The 12378-nt window shown below is 37.2% G+C and overlaps 1 protein-coding gene across 1 annotated transcript in view; it reads left to right on the top strand.

Annotated features, from left to right (window-relative positions):
• The first annotated feature begins 3147 nt into the window (after positions 1–3147).
• The window catches only part of LOC103472538 (cortexin-3-like), a 31271-nt gene continuing 22040 nt past the window's right edge, over positions 3148–12378 (top strand). The window contains exons 1-2 of the mRNA XM_008422242.2: positions 3148–3248; positions 4967–5406. The gene's annotated coding sequence lies outside the window, so the exon portion shown is untranslated. The remainder of the gene's footprint in view (positions 3249–4966; positions 5407–12378) is intronic.

Raw genomic sequence — 12378 nt, 5'->3', positions numbered from 1 at the left:
GATAGATAGATAGATAGATAGATAGATAGATAGATAGATAGATAGATAGATAGATAGATAGATAGATAGATAGATAGATAGATAGATAGATAGATTTAGAGGAAGATAGATAGCTCTTTCTGTTCCACATTGTTTACGTTTCCTTTCTCTAAATCTCCCTTTAATTAATAAATTTGTCTGATTGTCTAATTTTCATTTTCGAATTAGAAATAAAAATTTTACAATGGATGAACATGAATACTGATGTTGAATGTGGGGGAAGCCAGAGCACCTGGAGTGAACCCACGCCTACATGGGGAGACATTTCCCCCGTGCAGTCCTGACTTTTTAATATTGAAATTCCCGCCTTTGTCCAATTCCCGCCAATCATCCAACCCTTTTAGAACCCAGACTTCTAAAAGGCTCTTTACCTTTTCTTTCTCTAAATCTCCCTTTAATTAATAAATGTGGTTGTCTGATTTTTTATTAATCTTACAGTGGATGAACTGTAAAATTCATCCACTGTAAGATGAATCTTCAGTTCAACAGCATCGTTCAACAACTGATGCCGCCAATCATCCAACCCACAGGTGGCCCCACCCCCTTTTTAATCAAATATCCTGGAGACGTAAATTGGTTCTATGCTGGAGGAACTTCATGTCTGTCTTTGAACTAGTGCCAATGTTTGGGAGTTAAAACCTTTTTGAATTGCCTCCAGAGTGAGATTTTCTTCCTAGGTCTCTCTTGTCCGCAGACATTCTCCTCTGATGACTCTTCAGCTGCTTGAGTTTCTGGTTCTTGAGATGTTGGGATTATATCTTCCTTTACTGTAATCTGTGGAGGGGATGTTATTTCAGGGACCATTTCTTCTTCTGTCACCTGCTCCAGTTTATCAATCGCCGTTTCACTRTCAGGTTTTATGATGGCTTTCTGATCCTCAACTGTAACTCCTTCTTCTTCACCGTTTACTCCAATAAACTTTTCTTTATTGAGGCCTTCTAAATCAAAGGCAGCACTGAATRCTGCCTTTCTAATGTCTTCTTCTGAGATTTGCTGGGGGCTGGAGATAATTTTTTCTATCAGATTGACATAATGCCGGCTGTCTCATCCTCAACTGTTTCTGGTATAGAAACTTCTTGTTCTTCATAAACGTTGTCATTATTCAGGGTTTCTGTTAGGTCGGCCTGCTAATCCTGATCTCCGTTCACGTGTTCTACAGAGGGCTGGTCTTTCAGCAACAAACAGAGCTCAGTTTGTGTTGACATGGAASGACGGACTGGTTCTAACTGTTCATCTGTCTCTGTTTGCACTGAAGCACAATGGACTGGTTTCTCTTCTGATTTGTCTTGTGAATCAGTCTGAACCTGAACAGAAACCACGGATTTYTTGAATTGTCTTTGCTCTGCGAGAACTTTCTTTATCAGACTGTTCTGCTGTTTAACCTTGTCAAATAATTTATGATTGAKTCTGACCGTCCCATCCAGGCGTTTCATTAAATGGTTCTGAACTCTGATGTATTCCAGTTTGCGCTCCTTAAATTTGGCTTTGCACGAACATTTTTCTTCAGTTGTCTTTTCAGAAGAGTGGGGCAGTACTTCCCTTTCTACAATCTTCTCGGACGCAACTTCTTCCACTCTAGGCTGGTTGGACTCCATTGTGAATTGCTAAATGAATTCTCTAGAGAAACGTATCAACAACGGCTCCTAACAGCTGAATGGGATTGTGTTATTCATGGACCTTACCAAGCTCCGCCCAAAAACGTCCCTTGAAAGTCCCACGTGACTTCATGTCTCACATTAACCTCCTCGCAGAGCTTAGCTTCTATGGGATTTTTTGTTTCGACTGACTCTGCAGAGTATTTCTGAGTTGATTAGTTTGCATTTCTGCTGGATTTTCACAAAATATCAGCCACGACAATGGACAAGGGAACCAACAAGTTCATGTCATCTTTTTTGGACGACATCAAGATGTTTTAGCCACGCGATGCCTCCAACTTTGTGCGAGTTGCAGCTAAATGCTACCAGTCGATGAGGAAAACAGCAGATCCTCACACCCTCAGCATAAATATAGCTGTGGACAAGATCACTGATGCCTACTGTTCTTCCAAGGCTGGGTGAGTCGGACATTCATGGTTTTGAGGGTTCGAATGTGCCTAGTACGGTACTCTGTGCTAGCGTGGCTAACACGATTACAGTTTAGTAAAAAGCCTTTTCAGGTCAAATAAAATCTTTAATGTATGTCAGACACGGTACACATTGCATATTGATCTGTTCAGCTAACGTAAAGCTGTAACAGACAGGCTTCAGGATGTAGAAGTTGTATCGGTACTGCCATTATGCTGTACTTGGCTAAAAGGTTTTCATAATGGATGTGTTTATTATTGACTTTATTTTTTTCATTCACTAAACACAAAGAAAGCAAAGCAATAATACTTACGCCAGCAGACACTTTGTTCTTATTGATCCTATGACGGTTGAGCTGCAAATGCGGTTGTGCACAAGCTTTGATCCAAGCAAGGCTTTTCGTTTCAGATTTTGGAAATCTGAATTTTAGTTCCACAAATACGATCAGGATACCTGACATCGCCTGTACAGATACCAGGCAATGTCACCACTGACGGAAAACTATTTTTTTTCGAGTCCTGACGCAAAAACTTTCTGTGGGTCTGGTAGTCCACAATGTACATTAGCATGAGTTTGTGAGCCGGTAACCCACGTGATAGCTGCGCTGTGACGTAAAATGGGCATTAGCCAATGAAAGGCGGACCCTGTGGTAAGGTCCATTGATCTGGTTATGCTCAAATGCGGTGTTTTCTTTAGAAAATTGTTTTGAAACATAATTTTCACATGTAACATTAAACATATTTGCGTCAAATGGGATTTATAGTAAAGTTTTGCAACCGGTTTTTTCACGCAAGTAGCATTTTTCAACAGGCATCGACACAGCCACCTACAATTTGGATATAGTAGTGACATCATCGTTGCGTATCTTGGTTCTTTTTTCAGTATTATGATTTTTTAAATGTATTTTTGTATACTTTGATAATAGTTTACTTGAGTTAGATGTAAATGTTTTTTGTTTGTTTCTTGTCTTCTTGTGGACCCCTGTGACGCTGAAGGAAGGCGTCACAGGGTCACCTACTCCCCTTTACGTTTATATCCAACCGCCAATAAAAATCTCTTGTTTGCCAACCGCCATAAAAAAGGAAAAGAAGTTTCAACTCTCAACCGGTTGCACTGAATATGATGGACTTCTGAGCTGCTATGGAGGTACTGCTGCCTTTTTGTTGTTGTTTGTTTTTTAACCTGCCTGAACGTAGATTGTAAATATGCTACACGGTTTCTCCAACTTTGTTCACCTGAATATGAGCATAATAAACAGTGTATAAGTGAACTACGGCATTAGTTGACAAGTTTTGTCCAAGTCGTAACAGAGCCCCGCCTCGAGAAACAAGAAGGTACTTGGTATAAGATCTTGTATTTTTACAGTGTGAGGATTGTTTTTTATTATTATTGTCTTCAAGGATAAAATCTAAAATTATCTGTGGTAATTCTATAATTCCTTCAACTATTTTCCTGTGATTTGGGGACATTTCTAGCTAAACTATTATTTTATACAAGTTCCTTTTAACAATTACTGGGGAAAACGCTGAAAATAATATACAATAGATGATTTTACCATGAAAGTCGAGCAATCTCTAGTTGGGTGTCGTTTGTCATTGAGTGACACATCTTTGCTTTTTGCCACTAATGGTCTTGTTAGAGTCTTAATTCTTTTTTTTTCTTCTTTTTTTTTATCAATCATTTAGCGAATATAAAATAAACATTGCAGATAAAAAAAAAGGCATAGATCTACAAAATGACCAGATAAGAGAATGAAAAATAGCAACAAAATAAAACAAAAAATCAACATATGTGGGTTAGGATATACCTTTCCCCCTTTAATATTAGCAGTTATTTTCTGATTTGCGTTATTATTTTCCTTGTTTCAGACATTCATTGATTAATATAGGGTCACAGATATCTTGGGTAGAAATGGAAAAGAGAGATAAATAAATAAATAATCTTCTTAAGGCTATTACCTCCGGAGTGCATTGGATTTGTTCACAGCCAAGTGCGAAGTAACTTTGATAAGAATCAGCTCATCTAACTCAGAAACCAGAGATCTGAACCAGACAAGCGGAGGAGTTCAAGTATCTCTGTGTCTTGTTAAGTGATGGCAGGAGTCAGACAGAGCAGGAGATAAAGAGGAAAATCAGAGACTCATCAGTCATAATGATGTTGTTGCTGCGGTCTTCTATGGTGAAAAACCAGTTAAGCTTGACGTCAGCCGCTCCAGCAGAACCGTTCAAGCTGACAATGTGGAGGGTCACAAAAATCTGATGTTTCTTTCATTAAAAATTCAAAAGAAAACTTGTGATTTTTTTTTGTTATTTTTATTTTCCCTGAAATAAACTAAACCTGCATTGTTTTATAGACATTACGACAACCTGATTGTTGATAAAATGGGATTTCTAAATCATATCAATTTGAAAATGCACAAGTTTGAACTAATTTTGTGCAATCTGACATCCATCTCTGTCGTTGTGTAGATTTGTAGTAACTGTGCAGTACTTTATTTTATACCTGATGCTGCTGTCACATCTGAATTGACAATAAAGGGTGTTTTTATTCTATTATTTTCTAAAAATAAAATAAAAATTTATGTTGTACAGAAAGAAGAAAATCTAATGCATTTAATGCAGAAAATTAACACTGCATCAGCCCATCAGATGGTTGACTAATCAGTTTAACAAAGAGAAAAGTGACTAAATGTGCATTTAATTTTCTTATTTTACAAAGTTTTATAAGAATCTGACACTAACAACTCAAAACAGAGTTAAACTAAATATTCAAACATATTTTTCTCTCTTCTCGCTCTTTCACAAAGTCTTATGACCTGCAAACTTCCCAATAATCATTCCCAGTCTGCCTCCATCCCTCCATAGGCCTCCCAGCTTCTCCATCATCACCTCCGTCTCCCAATGAGCTCAGGTCCATCGCTATAGCAACTGGTTGCCACGGGCGACGAGACACAGCCAGCGCCAGCGAGCATCTTCCCCTCAGTTGTTGTCGAAAGGCAGGCGGAGAAGAGAGAAAGGCGAGGCGCCAGCAGAGCGGCGGAGAGAGACACTGAAGAGCTTTCTGCCTTGTCAAAGTAAAACCCGCCAAATGTTCAGGAAGATGTAAAAACAACAAGCGGATCAAGTCGCCCGGATTGCTCTATCTCTGCTTCCGTCTCCGGAGAAGCTGCGAGAAGATGGTAACAACTTGTTCACACAGGAAAGTGTCGCTTCAGCTCTCGGCATCGTCGGAGTTCAGGTGGTGACCCCGACGCCAAGAAACACAAAAAACACCCAGCGGCACCCGACGCCGCCGCCTCTGCAGGGTGAGTCCCAACTTACCTTTGTGTCACTTTGTGGGGGTTTATTTCATTTTATTTTGACGTGGTTTGTGTTGTTGGCCGGCATGTGGGTCCAGAATGTGAGGGTTCAGTGTGGTGCAGGGAGGTGAGCCGTGTCATGGACCCTTTCTGTGCCAGTCTGGTGTGATGGCGTCTCCCAGCCGGTAAACACCCAGAAAACTGTGGCCAAAAACTGCCTCTGTCACTGCAAGACGTTTGGCAAAATCACGCCCAACATTTGCATGGATATGTCTTTTCGTTCAGAAGATTTTTTTTATTTTTCCTCAGCAAAGGAAATAAATGCAAAAACTGAGTTTGATTAAATAAACATTAATTATACATTTGTGAAGTAGCTTAAATGATTAATTTTAATTAGTTCTCATCTTAACTATTCATCACCAAGTTATTATTAATTACTAACAGAGTCAGAAAAATCACATACATGTCACTTTTCCCTCAAATATCGGCGTTATTCATTAGTGTATAAAATCGAAGCGTTATTGATAAAAACACGTTCACCCAGACAGAGATGCTTGTCGTGAAGCAATTTGTTGGGAGAGATAAGAGATGAAATGTGTGTGAGCTCAGTAATGAGCTGCCGTGTCATCCACAGGTTGTTGCTGCTCTTTGTGAAACGTTTTCAGTTTCATTTATCTAAATTTGTTTTGTTTTTCTCTCGGTTTGTCAGAGAAATTGAACATCCTATTTTATGATGTACGTTTCAGGTGTGTGTTTATTGCTTAATTACTTTGGTAAGCTGAAAGCTAAGATCTGGTAGAGATCTGTTTACAGTTCTGGTAGAGAAACTCGGCATCAAAAATTATATTCTGGGTGGATTCTGGGTGGATTAATTAGACAACTCCAAAAAAAAAAAAAAATTTAGTTGAGAAAAAAATGTTATTTTATTTTTCAAAAGTATTTATGTTTGTTGACTTAACGAAAGAAACACTCAGGTTTGCTGTATTTATTCTAACAAAATAGGAAATCAAGTTGGTGGTCAACATCACCAGCAGCTTCGGCCCCCACAGTTACCGACGGCAACTGAAAAAAGGGGGAGGAGCTGTCAGTTACTGGTTGCTATGGTAACCACCAACTGTCAAGAGCAGCGTAACAGAACTTAATACGCCATTAAAATGTCCGAAGAAACAACTTCTTGACCAAACAAAATAAATTCAAAGAATAACTAAACACATTTTGACATGTCACATCTATAATGTTGTTAAAATAATAACCCTGTTATGAAATGATTGTGCCAGAATTAGTGAACCCAACCTATAAACTGCATTAGTTTAATATCAACATGGTGCTGTAAAAAGTATTTGCCTCCTCATATTACTTCTGTTCTTACTTTTCGTCAACCTTGAAGGTTTCAGATTACTATCAGACGATGCTAACTTGAGTAAATGCAAAAAGCACTTTTTAGACGATTATTTGATTTAGGAACAGGAAAAAAATGGTAAAACCAGATTTAGTCGTACGTACAAAATTTTCTGTTATCAGAAATGTAGAATCAAGTAGATAGAGCCTGTTTAACAACATGAAGTACTCAAAACATATAAAGGCACATTTCTCAAAAAAACCTCTTCATAAGGATCTTCATTCTTTTTGGATGGTGCCCATTATGATGCCGCATTTGAATTAAAACAGAAAATGTGGTAGTGGCAGTGTGACAATATAAACTCAAACACACTTAGCTTATTTAATAGGACGGCAACTTGAAGCCCAATTCAAGTCCACCTCTGAAATACTAACCCCACCCACACACACACACACACACACACACACACGCACACACACACACACACACACACACAAATAAAGGCTTTGGTGTGCTAAAAACCCCACAAATTGATACTGATTTATTTTAGCTTTTTTCGCAATAACACGACCAAGTTCTGGCTTATTTGTGAAACGTGGGAACTTAAGAATTAAGAAATGTATGTATTTTTACCTGCTAAATTAAACTTGTAGTGATACACAATCAAGAAACTTTATTAGCAATGAAAAATGTTTTTTAGTTCCCATTCAGATGCAAAATAACTTAGAGGGCAAATTTAATCAGGAGTAAGCTGGAGGAAATTATGGTGAAGCTGATTGTAATTTTGCCTCTTTTGTATTTTTTGAAGTTTGCTAATTTTGTAAATGGAGCAACTCAAAAATACAGTGTTTTACCAAGTTGCAATTTCAAATGTAGACCCTTCAGAGCTTTGAAATTTCTTCTGGCATGTTCTTTCTAGAATGTAAAAAAGAGCTGCAATTGATTTGTGGAGTTATTGGCTTTCAGCTGCAGTGACCCTCGGCTTTAACAGAGTCTCCTATGCCCAGAATAAAAAGTGCTTCTTCTAAAGAACTCCAACAAAAGAGATGGAGATGCCTCGCCTGTTCATCCACACTTCAGTGCACAACAGTGGACCAGCTTTGCTCAATAACTGGGCTGCAGAAACCTTAAACTTGCTCCTGTGATAACTGTGCAGACGGATTCGTCTTTGGGCCGTTTTTCCTCAGCTTTCTCTGAGACGTGCATCTGCTTTAATTTGATCTCAGTCCAAATTAAAATGGAATTTATTAGAAATTACAGCAGATGTTTGAAACAAGGCAGCAGAAGCTTTGTATTTTTAAGCAAGAGTTATCAGAAAATGTAACGTTTTGTGCATTATTGCTTTTTCTGCGTCTCTTGAAAGCTTCAGCTGCATACTGTATTAAATATTTGGGAATTTAAGACAAAAAGAATATCTGAGGGATCAAATTTAGGATCAAGCTGATGGAGGGGAATAAGAATATAAGATAAATCTTTTGTAACCTAGAAAAGAAAAAGTGAGTTGAACACATTTATTTGCAGTAAAAAAAAAGCACTTCAAAGTGGAACTATTATGTATTTTCCAGGAACATAGTGCCACTTTATAGCACAATAAAGTAACTACGTTAACTTCAGTTGTTATAAAACATATCTATTAAATATTGACTTCGTAATTTAAGTCCTTGAAATTGGGGCTCTGTCTCTTTAAAAACTCCTGCTCTTTCTGAAACTCCGCTTTCAGGAAGTCATCACAACATCTTCTCTCTATTAATGATTTAACAACTTTTTTACTGAAAAGTATTTCTTATAATGAGCTCAGCAGATGTGCAGTTCCACCTGGTGTTTGCTAATTGCTGCTGGCTAGTCTGAAGGAGTTTGGAAACATGAAAGCAGCAGCTCTGAGGAGGAGCTATGCCTCGAAGGCGGAGCTAAGTCCACCCAGGCATTTTTACAGCTGAATGGTTGCCATGGAGATAAAAGGATTTATCAGACATGCATGAAAGAATTAAGGGAACACTCTAGGTATGTTTTTAATGAGAGAATAACATTATAACATGATGTAAAGCTTAAAAATCTAGGTTTTACGTAACACTGCCCCTTTAAGCAGAAAGTTTTTGATCTGTTTTTGTATTTAAAGTCGGTATTAATCGGCATGTTCTGATTTTTCTTTCCTCCTCCTGAATATTTCTAACTCCCGGAGCTGAGTTAGTAACAGGAGCGTTTCTGGTGTTCAAGAAGCTTCTTCTGCAACATTTTAAAGTATTTTTTTCACACCATCCAAGGTGAAAGTGTTAAAAACACACAGAGTGAAAATGCAGTGACGCCAAAGCTGTTGACATTCGGAGACGGCCCCAGAGTGGACGGTCAATACGAACCCGAATCCCAGACAGAACAGATGATTGAATATGGAGAAGAAAACAGATTAGCTGTCAGATCATTTATATCCAGACTCAACCTCTCGCATCTCGCTTTATATTTAGATTTTTGTTATGTTCATCTTTGTGTTTGTCTTGTCCATATTTGCTGACTCACAGAGGAAGAGCTAGACAGCTGGGAATCAAGAGGAAGACAGAAATAGCTTCTCAAAGCGAGAAACACAAAGGTTTAAATTTAATTAGAGAACGACAGACCACAAATGTAGAGACATTAGTGATCTCAAAGACACAGAAATAGACCTTAAAGAAGGAAAAGATAAAACATACTAAGAAGAGAGACTAGCAAAGATCAGTATTTGCTAGATTTGCTCCGTCAGTTTTTATTGTGATAGTCTGTGTTGGGCGCTGTCATGAAGAGTGATCCCCTATTAAATTAAATTGCTGTAGTGATTATTGAACTACCTTCAATAATGTTGCCTTTTGTTAATCAATCACTTTCACAATCTAACAAAATTAATCTGAAGGATGCAGCCAACCTTTCCAATCTGTTACATAAGATGAATCACTCTATTTCTGTTCAAATTTTAATTCATTTCGATTCACAAAATATGACACTTTAAGAAACAGATGATAATCAAAGGCTTTAAGAACTGCCCCTTATTAATCATCTCTCTAACATTCTCTACTGACTAGAATAGGCAAATATATGTATGAAAACAGACAAAACTATGCTTTCTTCTCCCAAAAACTGCTCCTATGGTGATGCTTTGTCACCTTAAAAGTCTCTAACAATACAGAAAAATGTCACTGGATTTAAATCACTAAAGTAACTGAGCAGGTCTGACAATGTGGTTTCACAGTGCTTTTTAATGCACTTCAAATGTATTTTAAAAGGTTGGCCGGTCCTTTCTAGACTGTTTGAATCGTATTCTGTGCTTAGCTGTTCCGGGGGAGGAGTAAGCATGAGGGACTGATTAGCCAATCAGAGAAGGACTTGAGGCTACATAAGAAAGTCAATAGAAATTAATTCAGCATTTTTCAGACCATGAGAGATCTACTGTGCTCATTTAAGGCAAGTTCACATTCAAGATTTAACACCATGAACAGTCAATATTAAAGACTTCACTTAATAAAAAAAACTTTTGCTCAAAGTTTCTAAATGAACAATCAAAGCAAGGTCACATCGTTGTTGCATTTTGGAGATATTCGAGATCTGCAAGAATGAGAAGTAGTTTTGACTTTGAAATACAATGGACATCATTTCAAAGATCTCTTATTTTGGGTTTCCACTACAAATACAGGCAAAACTTTTACAATATTCCGCTAATGTAGAAAAAAAAAATTTGCAATTGCAATAAGAAACACAATTAAAATTATACGTGAATAAGTTTGTTCACAAAAGTCAATAAAAAATATAATCCTCTAACCACTTCCTGTCAGGTTCTTTGTCGTCTCTGCCAGTAGAAACATCCGGTGGTTGGTCACATGACACCAGATTCAACAAAAATGTTGCAAAATACAACAAAAACTCTTAGTGCAAAATTTCAAAATTATTAATGAAACTCTTTGTGATATTTTTGATTTGGTTGAATCAGCAGTGAAAGGCTGGTTAAAAACAAAGAGATGGTAGAAAATGTTCTTACTTTGTCCATGTTAGTTTCCTCCAGGGAAACACGTGCTGTCATCGCTGCGTTTTATCAAGAGTTTCACTGGCAAGGACGTTGCTGCTAGTAAAACTTCACACAAATCAACCATTAATTAAAACATAGAAAAAAGCAGATTCCAGACTATCTCATAAAAATGATGCAACTGAAGTGTCAGGTTGCCATCTTTTTACAGATATTCCTTTTTCCAATGATACAGTTCCAGTTTTGTGATAAATAATGCCTTTTCTAGCATCAGGAAGCACCGTGTCACAAAATAAAATGTTAGTTTTTAAAGTTGCTTGCATGAAAAACCACAGAAATCTGGATTCTATTTATAATCTACAAGTTTAAAATGTTTGTTATTCTTCAACTCCAAGCAGTAAAAAGACTTGACAATGTTCTATCAGTCTCAGGTGATTTAATTCCCCACATAACACCAGAAATATTTCTGTTTGTGTGTGAAGTCATTCAAGTTAAAAATCCCTGATTCAAAAAGTAAAGAAATGTTTCTTTCTCACCACACTTTGCAATTATGAATTATGAATTTTCCTGCATAATGCGTCTAATTCCTATAATGTGTTTAAGTGAGAATCCATGAAGGCAAAATGTTCAAAAGGAAACAGAAACCGCTTGCAGGGATAACAAGTCAGAGGACTGGGATGGTCACAAAACTATTTCAAAAGAGGGAAGAGGCTAAAAACTCAAAATATCTGCAAAATGACCAGAGAAGAAACGTAAACTACAAAAATCTAAATTACGTCAGAGCGCGTAGATTTAACAGAAGGAAAGAAAAGGATGATTTAACTGAAAAAAGCTGTAAAAACCTTCATGAAAGTGTCCATAAATGTTGATGTATAGCAAATACAGAAACTAAAAACATCAGGAACATGAGAGAGACGTATGGAGAAGACGACACGATGTTTTCAGCTCAGGACGTTGAAACGGAGCGACGATCGTCCAACTGGAACATCAGGGCGTCTGAGAGCATCGCTCTCTTTTTTCTCTGCGTCTCGCTTCGTTGGTTTTGTCACATTCAACGCTTTTTCTGCAGATTTACTGTTGACTAGACTGAAAGTTGTTTGGTGAGAACGATCGCTCTGTTGGCTGTTTGGTTTAAACGTGTCGTCCCACATCAATCAAAAAATTACTTAAATTGAATTCATTTCTGCAATTTTAAGGGTTTCAATTACGATTTTACCTAGATGTTAAACATTCACATTTTTCATATATGGGCAGAGATTTGATTGGTAAAAATGTAAGTTCTTTGCTACTCCATGGTGTACGGAACACCATTAGGGCCAATAACACAAAAAAAATTAACTTTAGTTTCAAAATTCTCACTTTCTTCTGACTTTTGACTTCCTACAAGAAGGAATAAATAGTTATGTGATTATTTTTATCTATACTTACAACATAATTGACGTACAGAGATTGACACTAAATTTAAATTCTGATAATAAAGTCAGAATTTGGATTTTAAATAGCCAAAATTCAGAGCAAAAACTCACATTTCTGGGAAAAAAGTAATCATTCTGTGATCTCAGAATGCTGACTTTCTCTTTTTTTCACGTCTTCCGTATGTGTGAGCTGTTCAAGATTTCTGAATTTCTATCTGAAAAATCTTCCAAAACTATATATA

The sequence above is a fragment of the Poecilia reticulata genome, linkage group LG11 (assembly GCF_000633615.1).
Source record: "Poecilia reticulata strain Guanapo linkage group LG11, Guppy_female_1.0+MT, whole genome shotgun sequence".
Lineage (NCBI taxonomy): Eukaryota > Metazoa > Chordata > Actinopteri > Cyprinodontiformes > Poeciliidae > Poecilia > Poecilia reticulata.
The sequence above is the reverse complement of the archived record's forward strand: the minus strand, read 5'-3'. Positions and strand labels throughout refer to the sequence as shown.